A 17,637-nucleotide genomic window follows, 5' to 3' on the forward strand; every position below is an offset into this window, starting at 1 on the left:
TCTGCACCACAGTAGAGAACTCAAAACTAAATATACGATGCATAAATGATCGTATTACTCATAAGGCAAAATGTATCTGGAAGGAATACCATGCTATGATACAAAATATAGTAATGTGTTGAATGTTCAGATCTTAATTATACCTGGATAATTGCATAGTGGAGGGTAGCTACATCACAAACTGCCTCCGTCTGCCAAGAATCTGTACAAACTTTGTTTGTATTAATGCGACCCTGATTAGGGTTTGGATTAGTGAATGAGAGAGCCCACACACTGTGAAATGATATCTAATAATTAGCTTTTGTCTTTGATAGGTGAAACTAAAAAGGATAGGGGAAATGGTTGAAATCAGTAAAGTAGTGATACTGCTGTTGGCGTTATTGCCATAGGACAATCTTCCTACTTCACCGGGTATTCCCTAGTGGTCGCCCATCTAGGTACTGACCCAGCCCACCTCCGTTTAGCTTCCAAGATCGGACGAGATTGGGCGTGAACGGAGGGGTATGGTCGTAGAGAGAAAAATGCCCTACATCGCCAATGAGAGTGCACCGAAACGGAAGGATGGATTCCTTCTCGGGAGAAAATATGACAAGATTGGAGGATGACAGGAAAATCAATGGTAATGGAGTGTGAATCTGCTGTCCATGTTAGACTGGCGGGACGTGTACCCTGGGGGACTGGTCCGCCTGAATCGTGGATGAGAGTTCACAGAAAGAAGGAAAAGTAGGAAAGTGGAGAAAGAATTGTAAAGTCAAAGATAACTCATGGTTAAAGATTCCTTAACGGTCACCTGTTTTGATCACAATTAAGTATGAATCTTGGTGGTGGTGAACCGATTATTGCAGTATCACAAAAAAAGAAGGAAGGGAAGTGCCGAAAATTAAATGAGCATGATGTCCATCAATGACACATAAATATATTCTGGAGTCAGATGCTAATATGCTGGCTGTAAGATTAATTAAGTTTGACACATCCTACCAAAGAACAAAACTCACAGTGACAAAAATATGAATCGTTGGCTGTCTAATAGGTGACAGATTGTCAGGGGGACAATGCCCCAGAGTTGCCTCTGAAGCACTGCCTGACGCAAGCCACCAGTGGAATCAGAGGATATGGATCCCACAAAAGCAGACCCTGTAATAATAGGTATCTCACAGGGTATGGTCGCTACTGTCCAAAGCCAGGAGAGTTAGGCGGAGGATTAAACAAAGGAATATTACCTTTAGCAAAGTTTCTGGTAATATAAGATGTAACTGACTGAAGCATGCAAAATTGTTATATGCTTGGTATACATACATCAAAGAATTACACAGGTATATCACACTCCCTTTCTGGGAGCATGAAATATGTAAGTAGCAACAGTGATTACTGACAAGTGATTACTGACAAGTATAAAATATTAAATATCACAAGTATTAAATATTAAAGTATTAAAATATTAAAGTATTAAATATTAAATATCACCCATCCAGATGTCAGACATGAGAGGTGCCCCTCTCATGTCTGACATCTGGATGGGTGATATTTAATACTTGTCATATATTATTAAGGACATTTTTTCCTATCTGTCAATTTAACAGGGGATATCCAATCCCCCATGATTGTCTGACATCCGTTTAAGCTGACATCCAACATGTATTTTCTAACACCGTTTTTTCAGTGTTAGGTCAGCAGGAACATCATCTGCAATACCTTACTATAGGTGTATTTATTCAAACAATTTGTTTTCCTGATGTTTCAGCAGACACCTTACCTATAGATCATTTAAGGCAGGCCAGCAGGAACACCACCTGCATGACCTTACTATAAGTGTCTATATTTAAACATTCTGTTTTCCTGTGTTGGTACTGTGCATACCTCAGTAATCACTGTTGCTACTTACATATTTCATGCTCCCAGAAAGGGAGTGTGATATACCTGTGTAATTCTTTGATGTATGTATACCAAGCATATAACAATTTTGCATGCTTCAGTCAGTTACATCTTATATTACCAGAAACTTTGCTAAAGGTAATATTCCTTTGTTTAATCCTCCGCCTAACTCTCCTGGCTTTGGACAGTAGCGACCATACCCTGTGAGATACCTATTATTACAGGGTCTGCTTTTGTGGGATCCATATCCTCTGATTCCACTGGTGGCTTGCGTCAGGCAGTGCTTCAGAGGCAACTCTGGGGCATTGTCCCCCTGACAATCTGTCACCTATTAGACAGCCAACGATTCATATTTTTGTCACTGTGAGTTTTGTTCTTTGGTAGGATGTGTCAAACTTAATTAATCTTACAGCCAGCATATTAGCATCTGACTCCTGAATATATTTATGTGTCATTGATGGACATCATGCTCATTTAATTTTCGGCACTTCCCTTCCCTCTTTTTTTGTGATACTGCAATAATCGGTTCACCACCACCAAGATTCATACTTAATTGTGATCAAAACAGGTGACCGTTAAGGAATCTTTAACCATGAGTTATCTTTGACTTTACAATTCTTTCTCCACTTTCCTACTTTTCCTTCTTTCTGTGAACTCTCATCCACGATTCAGGCGGACCAGTCCCCCAGGGTACACGTCCCGCCAGTCTAACATGGACAGCAGATTCACACTCCATTACCATTGATTTTCCTGTCATCCTCCAATCTTGTCATATTTTCTCCCGAGAAGGAATCCATCCTTCCGTTTCGGTGCACTCTCATTGGCGATGTAGGGCATTTTTCTCTCTACGACCATACCCCTCCGTTCACGCCCAATCTCGTCCGATCTTGGAAGCTAAACGGAGGTGGGCTGGGTCAGTACCTAGATGGGCGACCACTAGGGAATACCCGGTGAAGTAGGAAGATTGTCCTATGGCAATAACGCCAACAGCAGTATCACTACTTTACTGATTTCAACCATTTCCCCTATCCTTTTTAGTTTCACCTATCAAAGACAAAAGCTAATTATTAGATATCATTTCACAGTGTGTGGGCTCTCTCATTCACTAATCCAAACCCTAATCAGGGTCGCATTAATACAAACAAAGTTTGTACAGATTCTTGGCAGACGGAGGCAGTTTGTGATGTAGCTACCCTCCACTATGCAATTATCCAGGTATAATTAAGATCTGAACATTCAACACATTACTATATTTTGTATCATAGCATGGTATTCCTTCCAGATACATTTTGCCTTATGAGTAATACGATCATTTATGCATCGTATATTTAGTTTTGAGTTCTCTACTGTGGTGCAGAGTACAAGCCTTAGACGTTAATATCGAGCTTTAGGCTCATTTCTCATTTTGATCATAATTTATAATTAAATATCAAAAAGAGTGCGCCCAAACTAGAGTCATACTTGTTCTCTTTGTAGACACAAGTTCTCCTATAGGCCTGGACATTCCCCCCATACGCTCCTTCTCTGCTATGTGACATTGTGTTGCTCCCTTCCTGTAATAAAGTTCTTTAATATTTTCACCAAGCTTTACTGTCAGAATCCTGTATGAGGAAGACCTATATCAAGCCATCCCTGTTCCGACCCAACTGTGGTTCCTCTCCCCTACCATCAGGAGAACCCCCGAGTTCACAACATCCCCAACCTAGGTCAGTGACGCAGAAACTGTGTATTTCATGTGTCCTTGATTAAAGAACAATGTAGATCCTAACTGACCAAAGGCAAGTGAGCATCAGGTATCAAACACTAAGAGCTTTGCTTCTCCCTTTGGTGGTCTGTTAACTGTGTATCAATATTAACATTGTCACAGACAGCAGTATATGTTGCGCTACCTAAACATTTGTTTAGGACTTGTTCCTCTCATTATGATAAATTGCCCCAGTACTATTACTTTCAGAGGATCTGGAGTATTGTAGGCAATTTGAATTGTATTACTAACTCCCGACACTGGCTAAACTGTCTGCACAGGTGTTCCCAACATGACTTTGCTAAAGCCTTTGATGCTCCTCATAGAGCTGCTTAAGTTGAGGTCAAATTTACTAGTAAAGGAAAAATGAACTTTTTGGAGTATTCTGGGGAATTCAGGCAATGGATGGTTGACACAGAATGGAATATGGGTGCTAAGCAACATCATTTAGGAAGGCATAATGTGTTGGGAAACACCAGTACCCCAACTCTATAAGGAGGACAAAGCAGTATTAAGATGGTCATTGCCCCCTAAGGTTATGTTATTCCTTTTTTTAGTTTCTTAACCACTCAATGGTTATTGTGTTCGCCCCACAGAAAATGCAAACACCTCTGCCTGTCAATCAGGCAGAGGCGTTCGTGGGATGGGGGCGGCAATGCTCCATTTCCTAGGCGGAGATGGAGCATTTTGGGGCGTGGTTTGTAAATGGGGGGTATGCCAGCGTGAACGGGGGCATGACGAGGGCGTGATCGCGGTGGCTGTGTAACATAACACGCAGCCGCCGTGATCTGAAAAATGGCGATGGGTCTCCCGTAGGCACAGCTAAGCTGTGCTGGCAGGAGGCAACCGCAATTTCTGCTTGATGAAGGGGGGGAAGAGGTTGTGCACAGCATGCTGGGTGGCCTTGCCCTGGTATGGGCGGCCCCCAGAATTTGCAATCCTTACTGAATTCGGCCCAATATTCAGATTACAGATATACTGATTTCTGCTGTCACTCTCATTGATTCTGGATCAATGGGAAATGAAATTGGTAAAGATTTGCTTCACAGCTACTCATTGCCAGTTAATTGAAAAAAAACAAGCGTGTGTCTTTTGATAGTTTGCTTATAAAAATCAGGTCCAGTGAACCAAAAAATAGAACCATTGACAATTCAAACTATTCAACACCAATGTGACACAAATGTCTTGGACATCGTTCATTCCCCAATGTTTCTTGTGGTCAATGGAATGCGCTGGTTGGCAAAACATAGGTCCTAATTCAGACCTGATCGCAGCAGCAAATTTGTTAGCTAATGGGCAAAACCATGTGCACTGCAGGGGGGGCAGATATAACATGTGCAGACAGAATTAGATTTGGGTGGGTTATATTGTTTCTGTGCAGGGTAAATACTGGCTGCCTTGATTTTACACTGCAGTTTAGATTTCAGTTTGAACACACCCCACCCAAATCTAACTCTCTGCACATGGTTTTGCCCATTAGCTAACAAGTTTGCTGCTGCGATCAGATCTGAATTAGGCCCATAATCCATTGATTGATTGGAGCAACCAAAGTCTGCTTTATTGTACAATCTTTTGTAAGGATAATTGTCTCCGACCTGTCACAGTCTAGTTTGGGCTTGGTTCCTGGTATTGCTTATTGGTGCTGAGCCTGAGATTATAAATATGTTAATTATAGATTTGTTTGGTAAAAAACAGGCAAAAACTATTCTTCCACATAGGATTTATGATAGTCCGATATATATTTTTCCATTTGAGTTGCAGACCTTAAAGGACTATATTGAAGGCAATTTGGCAAGGAGCTTTATTTGTCCTACTACATCACCATCTGGTGCTGCAGTCTTCATTATAAGCAACAAAGGTGGATGTTTAAGGCTGTATATTGTTTGCAGAGCTTTTATTGCAGTTACTATAAGCAATAGCAACCAGATGCCAATCATTTTCAAATTGTTTGAGTGTTTGAAAGGAGCTAGACTGACATGAGCATACAATTTAGCAGGTGACAAATGAAAAACACTTTTTAGAAGCAGAAATAGCCACTTTGAATACTTTGTGGGTTAATAAAGTATTAAGGTAAATAATTAAATACATAAATAAAAGATTTATTTGCATAAGAGAACGGAGGACATTTTATATGGCTGTAGTGACATAAAATTCTGAATAGCAGGCTGAATGAAGCAGCTGTGATAAGTGGAGGTATCCATGGTAACAGTGGGCCTATGAGTTGACTGAGGAATCTGGTGATGGGAGGGGCTTAGCCCTTACAAGGAGAGGACTGAATAGGTTCTCCCTCTTTTCCTCAGAGAAAATTGAACAGTGAAGTGCTCTGCGTTTTGTTTTGTACTGAACTGTATATTATTTGTGAATTGTGGTATTTTTCTACTTATTTCTTTTCAATCTTTACTAATCTTTATCCTTTCACCCCCCTTTTTGTTCTTTGACTCTTTCTTATCTATCTTTTCTATCTTCTAACATGCCGAGTAGTGATGAGCGGGTTCGGTTCCTCGGAAACCGAACCCCCCCGAACTTCACCCATTTTACACGAGTCCGAGGCATACTCGGATTCTCCCGTATGGCTCGGTTAACCCGAGCGCGCCTGAACGTCATCATCCCGCTGTCGGATTCTCGCGAGATTCGGATTCTATATAAGCAGCCGCGCGTCGCCGCCATTTTTACTCGTGCATTGGAAATGTTAGTGAGAGGACGTGGCTGGCGTCCTCTCCATTTATTAATCTTGATGCAAAAATATTTGTGCTTATTCCTTAATTGTGGGGACTGGGGAGCAGCTGTATTATATAGGAGGAGTACAGTGCAGAGTTTTGCTGACAGTGACCACCAGTATATGTTGTCTGCCTGAAAAACACTCCATATCTGTGCTCAGTGAGCTGCATATATCTGTGCTCACACTGCTTAATTGTGGGGACTGGGGAGCAGCTGTATTATATAGGAGGAGTACAGTGCAGAGTTTTGCTGACAGTGACCACCAGTATACGTTGTCTGCCTGAAAAACACTCCATATCTGTGCTCAGTGTGCTGCATATATCTGTGCTCACACTGCTTTATTGTGGGCACTGGGGACCACCAGTATATTATATAGGAGGAGTACCGTGCAGAGTTTTGCTGACCAGTGACCACCAGTATACGTTGTCTGCCTGAAAAACACTCCATATCTGTGCTCCGTGTGCTGCATATATCTGTGCTCACACTGCTTTATTGTGGGCACTGGGAACCACCAGTATATTATATAGGAGGAGTACAGTGCAGAGTTTTGCTGACCAGTGACCACCAGTATACGTTGTCTGCCTGAAAAACACTCCATATCTGTGCTCAGTTTGCTGCATATATCTGTGCTCACACTGCTTTATTGCGGGCACTGGAGACCACCAGTATATTATATAGGAGTACAGTGCAGAGTTTTGCTGACCAGTGACCACCAGTATACGTTGTCTGCCTGAAAAACACTCCATATCTGTGCTCAGTGTGCTGCATATATCTGTGCTCACACTGCTTTATTGTGGGCACTGGGGACCACCAGTATATTATATAGGAGTAGTACAGTGCAGAGTTTTGCTGACCAGTGACCACCAGTATACGTTGTCTGCCTGAAAAACACTCCATATCTGTGCTCAGTGTGCTGCATATATCTGTGCTCACACTGCTTTATTGTGGGCACTGGGGACCACCAGTATATTATATAGGAGGAGTACAGTGCAGAGTTTTGCTGACCAGAGACCACCAGTATACGTTATCTGCCTGAAAAACACTCCATATCTGTGCTCAGTGTGCTGCATATATCTGTGCTCACACTGCTTTATTGTGGGCACTGGGGACCACCAGTATATTATATAGGAGGAGTACAGTGCAGAGTTTTGCTGACCAGTGACGACCAGTATACGTTGTCTGCCTGAAAAACACTCCATATCTGTGCTCAGTGTGCTGCATATATCTGTGCTCACACTGCTTTATTGTGGGCACTGGGGACCACCAGTATATTATATAGGAGGAGTACAGTGCAGAGTTTTGCTGACCAGTGACCACCAGTATACGTTGTCTGCCTGAAAAACACTCCATATCTGTGCTCAGTGTGCTGCATATATCTGTGCTCACACTGCTTAATTATGGGGACTGGGGAGCAGCTGTATTATATAGGAGGAGTACATTGCAGAGTTTTGCTGACATTGACCACCAGTATACGTTGTCTGCCTGAAAAATACTCCATATCTGTGCTCAGTGTGCTGCATATATCTGTGCTCACACTGCTTTATTGTGGGCACTGGGGACCACCAGTATATTATATAGGAGGAGTACAGTGCAGAGTTTTGCTGACAGTGACCACCAGTATATATAGCAGTACGGTACGGAAGGCCACTGCTCTACCTACCTCTGTGTCATCAAGTATACTATCCATCCATACCTGTGGTGCATTTCAGTTGTGCGCAGTATATATAGTAGTAGGCCATTGCTATTGATACTGGCATATAATTCCACACATTAAAAAATGGAGAACAAAAATGTGGAGGTTAAAATAGGGAAAGATCAAGATTCACTTCCACCTCGTGCTGAAGCTGCTGCCACTAGTCATGGCCGAGACGATGAAATGCCATCAACGTCGTCTGCCAAGGCCGATGCCCAATGTCATAGTAGAGAGCATGTAAAATCCAAAAAACAAAAGTTCAGTAAAATGACCCAAAAATCAAAATTGAAAGCGTCTGATGAGAAGCGTAAACTTGCCAATATGCCATTTACAACACGGAGTGGCAAGGAACGGTTGAGGCCCTGGCCTATGTTCATGGCTAGTGGTTCAGATTAACATGAGGATGGAAGCACTCATCCTCTCGCTAGAAAAATGAAAAGACTTAAGCTGGCAAAAGCACAGCAAAGAACTGTGCGTTCTTCTAAATCACAAATCCCCAAGGAGAGTCCAATTGTGTTGGTTGCAATGCCTGACCTTCCCAACACTGGACGAGAAGAGCTTGCACCTTCCACCATTTGCAAGCCCCCTGCAAGTGCTGGAAGGAGCACCCGCAGTCCAGTTCCTGATAGTCAAATTGAAGATGTCACTGTTGAAGTACACCAGGATGAGGATATGGGTGTTGCTGGCGCTTGGGAGGAAATTGACAAGGAGGATTCTGATGGTGAGGTGGTTTGTTTAAGTCAGGCACCTGGGGAGACACCTGTTGTCCGTGGGACGAATATGGCCATTGACATGCCTGGTCAAAATACAAAAAAAATCACCTCTTCGGTGTGGAATTATTTCAACACAAATGCGGACAACAGGTGTCAAGCCGTGTGTTGCCTTTGTCAAGCTGTAATAAGTATGGGTAAGGACGTTAATAATCTAGGAACATCCTCCCTTATACGTCACCTGGTCTGCATTCATCATAAGTCAGTGACAAGTTCAAAAACTTTGGATTACAGCGGAAGCAGTCCACTGACCACTAAATCCCTTCCTCTTGTAACCAAGCTCCTGCAAACCACACCACCAACTCGCTCAGTGTCAATTTCCACCTTACACAGGAAAGCCAATAGTCCTGCAGGCCATGTCACTGGCAAGTCTGACGAGTCCTCTCCTGCCTGGGATTCCTCCGATGCATCCTTGAGTGTAACGCCTACTGCTGCTGGCGCTGCTGCTGTTGCTGCTGGGAGTTGATCGGCATCCCAGAGGGGAAGTTGGAAGACCACTTGTACTACTTCCAGTAAGCAATTGACTGTCCAACAGTCCTTGGCAGCCTGGGCGGTGAGAAACGTGTTTCCGTTATCCACCGTTAATTCACAGGCAACTATAGACTTGATTGAGGTACTGTGTCCCCGGTAGCAAATACCATCTAGGTTCCATTTCTCTAGGCAGGCGATACCGAAAATGTACACAGACCTCAGAAAAAGAGTCACCAGTGTCCTAAAAAATGCAGTTGTACCCAATGTCCACTTAACCACGGACATGTGGACAAGTGGAGCAGGGCAGACTCAGGACTATATGACTGTGACAGCGCACTGGGTAGATGTATTGCCTCCCGCAGCAAGAACAGCAGCGGCGGCACCAGTAGCAGCATCTCGCAAACGCCAACTCGTTCCTAGGCAGGCTACGCTTTGTATCACCGCTTTCCATAAGAGGCACACAGCTGACAACCTCTTACGGAAACTGAGGAACATCATCGCAGAATGGCTTACCTGGGGATTTGTGACATCTCCTGGGGATTTGTGACATCGGACAACGCCAGCAATATTGTGCGTGCATTACATCTGTGCAAATTCCAGCACGTCCCATGTTTTGCACATACATTGAATTTGGTGGTGCAGAATTATTTAAAAAACGACAGGGGCGTGCAAGAGATGCTGTCGGTGGCCCGAAGAATTGCGGGCCACTTTCGGCATTCAGCCACCGCGTGCCAAAGACTGGAGCACCACCAAACAGTCCTGAACCTGCCCTGCCATCATCTGAAGCAAGAGGTGGTAACGAGGTGGAATTCAACCCTCTATATGCTTCAGAGGATGGAGGAGCAGCAAAAGGCCATTCAAGCCTATACATCTGCCCACGATATAGGCAAAGGAGGGAGAATGCACCTGACTCAAGCGCAGTGGAGAATGATTTCAATGTTGTGCAAGGTTCTGCAACCCTTTGAACTTGCCACACGTGAAGTCAGTTCAGACACTGCCAGCCTGAGTCAGGTCATTCCCCTCATCAGGCTTTTGCAGAAGAAGCTGGAGACATTGAAGGAGGAGCTAAAACAGAGCGATTCCGCTAGGCATGTGGGACTTGTGGATGGAGCCCTTAATTCGCTTAACCAGGATTCACGGGTGGTCAATCTGTTGAAATCAGAGCACTACATATTGGCCACCGTGCTCGATCCTAGATTTAAAACCTACGTTGTATCTCTCTTTCCGGCAGACACAAGTCTGCAGAGGTTCAAAGACCTGCTGGTGAGAAAATTGTCAAGTCAAGCGGAACGTGACCCATCAACAGCTCCTCCTTTACATTCTCCCGCAACTGGGGGTGCGAGGAAAAGGCTAAGAATTCCGAGCCCACCCGCTGGCGGTGATGCAGGGCAGTCTGGAGTGAGTGCTGACATTTGGTCCGGACTGAAGGACCTGGCAACGATTACTGACATGTCGTCTACTGTCACTGCATATGATTCTGTCACCATTGAAAGAATGGTGGAGGATTATATGAGTGACCGCATCCAAGTAGGCACGTCAGACAGTCCGTACGTATACTGGCAGGAAAAAGAGGCAATTTGGAGGCCCTTGCACAAACTGGCTGTATTTTACCTAAATTACCCACCCTCCAGTGTGTACTCCGAAAGAGTGTTTAGTGCAGCCGCTCACCTTGTCAGCAATCGGCGTACGAGGTTACTTCCAGAAAATGTGGAGAAGATGATGTTCATCAAAATGAATTATAATCAATTCCTCTGTGGAGACATTCACCAGCAATTGCCTCCAGAAAGTACACAGGGACCTGAGATGGTGGATTCCAGTGGGGACGAATTAATAATCTGTGAGGAGGGGGATGTACACAGTGAAAGGGGTGAGGAATCGGAGGATGATGATGAGGTGGACATCTTGCCTCTGTAGAGCCAGTTTGTGCAAGGAGAGATTGATTGCATGTCCTCGGAGGAGGGTCCCCAGGATTCTTTGCAATGTGCTAATACTGCGGTATTGAGAAGGATACGGCCCAGAATTAGGGAGCGGATTAGACAGGGCAAATTTGTGAATATGTTTGCTTTAACTAGTAAAGCGAAAAAAGCGTTAGAGGCGACTAGAAAGAAATCAAGTATAGGTGAGGAGGCTTATAAGTCTTACTCTAATTGGCAGAAGGGCATGCTTATCTTTGCAGCTTGTTATTTGGAATCTAGGCCTCAGGAGCACATGAATATAATTAAATATATGTATTTGCTCCACGAATTGGCCCGATCTGGACGCGGAACAGCATGGAGGTCCTATGATGAGGAGTTTCGTAGAAAATAGAATGGCAAGGAAATCATAGATTTTGGTAAAAAAAAAGATGTGGAGATTTTTGTAGCTGTTACTCAACCTCTTAAAAGTGGTTTAGAGGGTCTGGCTGAGAAGCGAGGTAATTCCAGTAACAGATGGATGGTGGGTAAGAATCGTTCAGGCAAATGTTATGCCTTCAATAATAGTCAATGTACCCTAGGGTTCAGGTATCGTTTTCGGCATGTTTGTATCCGCTGTGAGGGAACCCACCCCATTAAAAACTGCCAGCAAACGGCCAGTAGGAGAGGGAGTTTGCACAAGCAGCAACAACGAATCCCTACTCCAGTTAAATTGGACAAATTATTGCATTGGTTGGATCATTATCCAAATAGAGAGGATTCCGAGTTGATAAGGTTAGGTTTTTCAAAGGGTTTTCCGTTGCCTATTAAAGGCCAAGTTAAATGTGGTCAGGTTTGCAATTTATGTTCGGCTCAAGAGTTCCCAGTTATTTTAAAAGAAAAAGTCGATAAGGAGGTTGCTTTTGGGCAGGATGGTAGGGCCTTTTAGTTGTCCCCCATTATCTGATTTAATTTTGTCCCCAGTTGGGGTTGTTTTAAAAAAGACTCCGGGTAAATTCAGACTAATTCAGCACTTATCATTTCCAAAAGGGTCTTCAGAGAATGATGCAATTCCTGAGAGTTTGTCCATGGTAATTTATCAGTCTTTTGAGGATGCTTTGGCTAAGGTTAGATCATTCGGTAGAGGGGCTTTGATGAGTAAAATTGATATAGAGTCGGCTTTTCGGCTGTTGCCCATTGATCCGGAATTTTTTCGTTATTTAGGTTTCCGTCTGAATGACGGTTTTTATGTTGATAGATGTCTCCCAATGGGTTGCTCTATATCTTGTTCATATTTTGAAAAATTCAGCAGTTTTTTGCATTGGTGCATTTCTAAAAATTCTGGTCAGTCTGGAATTGTTCATTATTTAGATGATTTTTTGTTCATGGGTCCAGCCGGATCTGACACGTGTGGCAATATTTTATTAAATGCTTTGTCATTGTTGAAGGAATTTGGGGTCCCAGTAGCTGAGAAGACTATAGGTCCACATCGGTGTTGACTTTCTTGGGAATCGAAATTGATACCATGGAGGGTTGCTGTCATTTACCCAGGGAAAAAATAGACAAATTAAAGGGAGAGATAATTGTGGCATTGCTGAAGCAAGCTCAATCATTGTTGGGGTCTCTCAATTTTGCTTGCTGAGTTATACCCATGGGTAAGGTCTTCAGCAGGAAGTTGGAGAGAGCTACAGCGGGTGTTAAAAAACCCAGTCATTTTATTAGATTGTCCAAAGAAATTCGTAGGGATCTACACATTTGGGAGGAGTTTCTGTCCACCTTTAATGGTGTTCTCATTTGGCAGTCCATACCCATTTCCAATGTTGAGTTGCAATTATTCACCGATGCGGCAGGTTCTACGGGTTTTGGAGCATTCTTGGAGGGTAGGTGGTGTGCTTCCCCATGGCCAAAAACTTGGTTTGAAGAGGGACTCACTAGCAACATGTTACTATTAGAATTATTCCCTATCATGGTTGCTCTGGAGTTATGGCATGAGGTCTTGACCAACTTGTCAGTAGTTTTTTGGTGTGATAACTTGGGTGTGGTTCACGCGATTAACAGTCAGAGAGCTTCCGGCCTTCCTGTACTGCGATTGTTGGGTCAGATAGTTTTGCGCTGCCTTCAATCAAATATAAGTTTTTGCGCTAGGCATGTTCCAGGCATTGAAAACGGTGTGGCAGATGCGCTATTGCGTTTCAAGTGGTGCAGGTTTAGGGTGCTAGCTCCGGATGCGAATGTATCTGGTGACCCTTGCCCGTCTTATGCCTGGCAGGTGATACGCCCGGATTGGAGGGCTTAGCTCTGCGATCCTTGGCTCCTTCCACCCTCCGAGGGTACAGAAATGCTATGGGAGAGTGGGAAAGATATGTCCGTTTGCATCAGGACCAAGGTAAGACCAATTACGCTATGTTATTGGATTACGTTTGGGAATGTTTTAGAGCAGGCAGGTCAAGAGGGTTTGTAACACGTTTACTGTCTGCTCTTTCTTATTTCTTGAGACTTGAAGGCCGGCATGATTTTACTAAATCTTTCTTTCTAGCAAGGATTCTTAAAGGGTGGGCTCGAGTGATGCCCCCTGTACAAGATGCACGAAGGCCAATAACCATTTCAATATTGTGGCGCGTGGCGGTCGTGTTGAATGATGTCTGTGCATCTGATTACGAAGCACTCTTATTTAAATTGTGTTTCGTCATGGCCTTTTTCGGGGCCTTTAGAGTCAGTGAACTGGTGTCAGCTTCGAAAACAGCGATGTCACCTATGCTTCGCGAACATGTGTCACTGGAAGATGGAGGCTTATGGTGCAAAGTACAACGTTCCAAAACGGACCAACTAGGCAAAGGTTGTTGGGTTGTTTTGAGATGTGCGGACGACAAAGAGATTTGTCCTGTGTCCTTGGCAAGGGTTTATGTGAGAACAAGGACTGATATGCCAGGTCCATGGTTGCAGCATTTGGATGGTATGCCGGTGACTCAATTTCAATTTAGATGGTTGCTGGAACGTTGTATTTGCACGATGGGTTTTCCGGTATCGAGATACGGTACCCATTCGTTTCGGATAGGTGCGCCGACAGCAGCAGCCGCTGAAGGCTGTTCGAGCGGGCAAATTAGAGCTCTGGGGAGGTGGAAGTCTGATGTATTTCGGAAATATATCAGGTTTTGACCTGTTTGATTAAAAATCAGACTTGAGGTTTCAGCCACTCGCCATATTTGGGGGTCTTGAGGAATTTTTTATCCTGTCAAGTGCCTTAAGCCTCGGGGTTCATACCCGCTTGGCAGGTGTGTTTTTCGCATCTCGTCAAGTCTGATCCCCCTTACCTACCCCCTTTTTGTCATCCCTGCTTCAAAAAATTCTCACCTTAGAGGCCAAATTAAACTATTTAAAAAATAAATAAAATAAACCATTTTAGTAAGTTTATAATGAGATCTTTTTGGGTAATGTTGTTGCAAGATTTTTGTGTTAGGGTTTTTTTGTATGATAAGGTTCTGTGAATGCTTTTGTATTTTCAGATTTGCGCTTGGACGAGTGTCCGATATGGATTATTGGGCACTCATACGTTTACTATGGTGAAAGATCTGGTGTGGAGTGCCTTCAGTCCCCTGAAGCTAATCTTGTCAGATGGATCGGTGTGAGGGGACTTCGCTGGGAGCAAGTAATGCCCCTATTTTGGCAACAGTCGGAGAGGTCGGGATACCCGCTGAGGGTGGTGTTCCATGTTGCTGGAAATGATTTGACCAGAAGGACTGGTCTGGATCTTCGCAAAACTATAGTTAGGGACTTAGTTAGTTTGCAGAACAGGTTGTGTTTTCTGAGTGTGGGATGGTCGGACATTATCCCTCGTTTGGTCTGGAGAGATGCGGACAGACCAGCTGCCATAGAGTTGATCCGGCGCCGGATCAATTCTGTGGTGGGTAGGGCTGTTAGTGAAAATTGGGGGTTTGTGGTCCCACATCCCTCAATTTTAGTTTCTGCCCCTCATCTTTACATGACCGATGGTGTCCACCTGAATTTGAGGGGTATGGAAATTTTTATGGAGGATTTGTTGTTCGCTGTTTTTAGTCAGGAATTTTATTGATAGGTAGGAGGAGTTTAGGAGTAGTAAGAATAGTTTTAAGGTAGAGGTATGGTGGCGGGGGTTTCGTTGAAACTGTGGCGGGTTGGGACGGCCTGAAATTGTGGCTGTAATTTAAAGAGTTTTATAGGTGCTCAGGAGATGTGAAGGTGGTGGAGTTTGATACATTACGGGGCCGGAGTTCCATCGGACCAGGTGGGCTTCGGTCTTCGGTGGAGTTGGTACACACCTGAGCACCTTTTGGTTGGGAGTTGGGGAATACCTTGAGTGGAGAGTTGGCCACGGTATTCCAGATAAAGAGCAAGTAACACAAGAGGTGGCAAATGGCCCATTATGGCCCCTTGTGATATGTGGGGGGCTGGGCTGAAATTGGGCCCTTTAAAGCCTACCCTTGTGATGTGATGGGGGCTGGGCTTAAATTGGGCCCTTAAAACCCCCTTGTTATGCGATGGAGGCCGGGCTGAAGTTGGGCCCTTGCCTCCTCTTGTGTTTTGGTCAGCCACAGTTAAAAGGTTTAAAAGGTTAGAATAAATAGGGACTTTATTTAAATAGGCCGTCCCTCCTTGCCACCATACCATTTGTTTAATAAAAGCTGACAATTCTATTGGCAAACATTATTTTGGTGTCAGTGTCAGTTATTTCTTTTATGGATGTTGGTGTATGCGCATGAATGAAGAACAGTCTATGATAGACATTTTAAGAGAACGGAGGACATTTTATATGGCTGTAGTGACATAAAATTCTGAATTGCAGGCTAAATGAAGCAGCTGTGAAAAGTGGAGGTATCCATGGTAACAGTGGGCCTATGAGTTGACTGAGGAATCTGGTGATGGGAGGGGCTTAGCCCTTATAAGGAGAGGACTGAATAGGTTCTGCCTCTTTTCCTCAGAGAAAATTGACCCACCCACCCGCCCTGGATGAGTTTATTATTGGTGTCGGCTTGGCGGGTTGGGACGGCCTGAAATTGTGGCTGTAATTTAAAGAGTTTTATAGGTGCTCAGGAGATGTGAAGGTGGTGGAGTTTGATACATTACGGGGCCGGAGTTCCATCAGACCAGGTGGGCTTCGGTTTCCGGTGGAGTTGGTACACACCTGAGCACCTTTTGGTTGGAAGTTGGGGAATACCTTGAGTGGAGAATTGGCCACGGTATTCCCGATAAAGAGCAAGTAACACAAGGGGTGGCAAATGGCCCATTATGGCCCCTTGTGATGTGTGGGGGGCTGGGCTGAAATTGGGCCCTTTAAAGCCTCCCCTTGTGATGTGATGGGGGCTGGGCTGAAATTGGGCCCTTAAAACCCCCCTTGTTATGCGATGGAGGCCGGGCTGAAGTTGGGCCCTTGCCTCCTCTTGTGTTTTGGTCAGCCACAGTTAAAAGGTTTAAAAGGTTAGAATAAATAGGGACTTTATTTAAATAGGCCGTCCCTCCTTGCCACCATACCATTTGTTTAATAAAAGCTGACAATTCTATTGGCAAACATTATTCTGGTGTCAGTGTCAGTTATTTCTTTTATGGATGTTGGTGTATGCGCATGAATGAAGAACAGTCTATGATAGACATTTTAAGAGAACGGAGGACATTTTATATGGCTGTAGTGACATAAAATTCTGAATTGCAGGCTGAATGAAGCAGCTGTGATAAGTGGAGGTATCCAAGGTAACAGTGGGCCTATGAGTTGACTGAGGAATCTGGTGATGGGAGGGGCTTAGCCCTTATAAGGAGAGGACTGAATAGGTTCTCCCTCTTTTCCTCAGAGAAAATTGACCCACCCACCCGCCCTGGATGAGTTTATTATTGGTGTCGGCTTGGCGGGTTGGGACGGCCTGAAATTGTGGCTGTAATTTAAAGAGTTTTATAGGTGCTCAGGAAATGTGAAGGTGGTGGAGTTTGATACATTACGGGACCGGTGTTCCATCAGACCAGGTGGGCTTCAGTTTCCGGTGGAGTTGGTACACACCTGAGCACCTTTTGGTTGGAAGTTGGGGAATACCTTGAGTGGAGAGTTGACCACGGTATTCCCGATAAAGAGCAAGTAACACAAGGGGTGGCAAATGGCCCATTATGGCCCCTTGTGATGTGTGGGGGGCTGGGCTGAAATTGGGCCCTTTAAAGCCTCCCCTTGTGATGTGATGGGGGCTGGGCTGAAATTGGGCCCTTAAAACCCCCCTTGTTATGCGATGGAAGCCGGGCTGAAGTTGGGCCCTTGCCTCCTCTTGTGTTTTGGTCAGCCACAGTTAAAAGGTTTAAAAGATTAGAATAAATAGGGACTTTATTTAAATAGGCCATCCCTCCTTGCCACCATACCATTTGTTTAATAAAAGCTGACAATTCTATTGGCAAACATTATTCTGGTGTCAGTGTCAGTTATTTCTTTTATGGATGTTGGTGTATGCGCATGAATGAAGAACAGTC

At 44.2% G+C, this 17,637-nt stretch overlaps 2 pseudogenes; one reads left to right on the forward strand and one right to left on the reverse strand.

Moving 5' to 3' along the window:
- Nucleotides 1–396: 396 nt before the first annotated feature.
- LOC135051547 (5S ribosomal RNA) lies at nucleotides 397–515 on the reverse strand (annotated as a pseudogene).
- A 2,200-nt stretch (nucleotides 516–2,715) lies between these two features.
- Nucleotides 2,716–2,834, forward strand: LOC135051548 (5S ribosomal RNA; annotated as a pseudogene).
- Nucleotides 2,835–17,637: the final 14,803 nt, after the last annotated feature.

Source organism: Pseudophryne corroboree, chromosome 2 (genome assembly GCF_028390025.1).
Source record: "Pseudophryne corroboree isolate aPseCor3 chromosome 2, aPseCor3.hap2, whole genome shotgun sequence".
Lineage (NCBI taxonomy): Eukaryota > Metazoa > Chordata > Amphibia > Anura > Myobatrachidae > Pseudophryne > Pseudophryne corroboree.